Here is a 1,480-nt window from a genome sequence, read left to right as displayed (position 1 = left end):
GTGCTTATTTAACGTCACTAAGCTTCACGTACCATGTCTTACCTCACGGGGGCTCATACATGAAGGTTTCCCTCTTACCCATGACATGGAATCATGATGAACATAACCTCTTGAAGGTAGAGGGGGAGTTATTGAGCTTGTTACCACTTAAGGGCTTATCACCCTTGTTGCTTTCATGCACATTCCCAACAGCCTTGGGGCATTTCTTGTGGTATCTTCTCACTAGGAAGTTTTCCCTACACCTCAAGGCCACTTCTCAAAGTGATCGTCTTCACATGTTCTGATAGAGACTTCGTAATTTGCCCCACTTGATTCTCTAGGTTGTGCAAGAAAGCAGTGTGGTTGCGAAGTGTAGCCTCAACCGATTGGAACCGTGTATCTGATGATTGTACAAATCTTGTCAAGGCTTTCTCCAAATCAGTCGTCCGGGTCTCCAAGCCTAAAACTCTATTCTCCATGTTCAGGGCTTATTGTTGTTGGAAACCAGGTAGTGCTATAGCCTTTTGTTGCCCTTGGTTACTCCATGAGAAATTAGGGTGGTTCCTCCACCCTTGGTTGTAGGTGTTGCTATATGGATTGCCTTGATTTCTCATTACATTACCCACAAAGTCAACTTGCTCAACGGATTAAGTACCACCAATGGCTATCTGGCAATCAGATGGGGCATGTCCTCCCCCACATCCATCATAATTCATTATGGCTGCCAATCTAGGAGAAGTTAGAGTGTCTAACTTTTTACTTAATGCCTCTACTTGGGCCGCCAATGATGTAACCGCATCAATTTCATGGAGTCTGGCAACTTTCTTCCTTTCCCTTGCATTCCATTGGTAGCTATTCATGGCCATTTTTTCTACTAATTATCGGGCTTCATAGGGGGTCTTATTCCCCATTGTATCTCCTGCGGCGACATCTAAAAGCTGTCTTGTACTTGGATTCAACCCGTTGTAAAAGGTCTGAATGATCATCCACCCAGGGAATTCATGTTGTGGACACTTCCGCAAAAGGTCTTTGAAATGCTCCCATGTCTCAAACAAGGACTCGAGCTCCATCTAAAGAAATGATAAAATCTCATTGCGAAGCTTTGCTGACTTTTCCGGAGGGAAGTACCCAACCAAGAAAGCTTCGACCATCTCATTCCAAGTCATAATAGATACTCACGGTAAAGAATGTAACCACTGCTTTGCTCTTCCTTTTAGAGAAAATGGGAAAGCCCTCAATCTAATAGCATTATCCGTAATACTGTTGATTTTCAGCATCTCACAAACTTCTAAGAAGTTTTCAATGTGATTGTTTGGATCCTCATCGGCCAAACTATTGAACTGCGCTGACTGCTGAATCATCAGGATGAATGCTAGCTTCAGCTCAAAGTTCGGAGTTGTAATCAGGGATCGCACAATGCTAGATTGTATCTCCAATACTGATGGTCTAGCATAATTAGAAAGTGTTCTCTGTTGTTCATTCTATCCCGCTATGTTTTCTA

At 43.1% G+C, this 1,480-nt stretch overlaps 1 non-coding gene across 1 annotated transcript; it reads left to right on the top strand.

The window, feature by feature from the left end:
- The first annotated feature begins 975 nt into the window (after positions 1-975).
- Positions 976-1,081, top strand: LOC120259725. Its single transcript, XR_005536280.1, has one exon. It is a non-coding gene; the product is annotated as a small nucleolar RNA R71 (small nucleolar RNA).
- The last annotated feature ends 399 nt before the right edge of the window (positions 1,082-1,480 follow it).

The sequence above is a fragment of the Dioscorea cayenensis genome, chromosome 4, assembly GCF_009730915.1.
Source record: "Dioscorea cayenensis subsp. rotundata cultivar TDr96_F1 chromosome 4, TDr96_F1_v2_PseudoChromosome.rev07_lg8_w22 25.fasta, whole genome shotgun sequence".
Lineage (NCBI taxonomy): Eukaryota > Viridiplantae > Streptophyta > Magnoliopsida > Dioscoreales > Dioscoreaceae > Dioscorea > Dioscorea cayenensis.
Note: the sequence above shows the minus strand (reverse complement) of the source record. Positions and strands in the feature narration are given on the sequence as shown.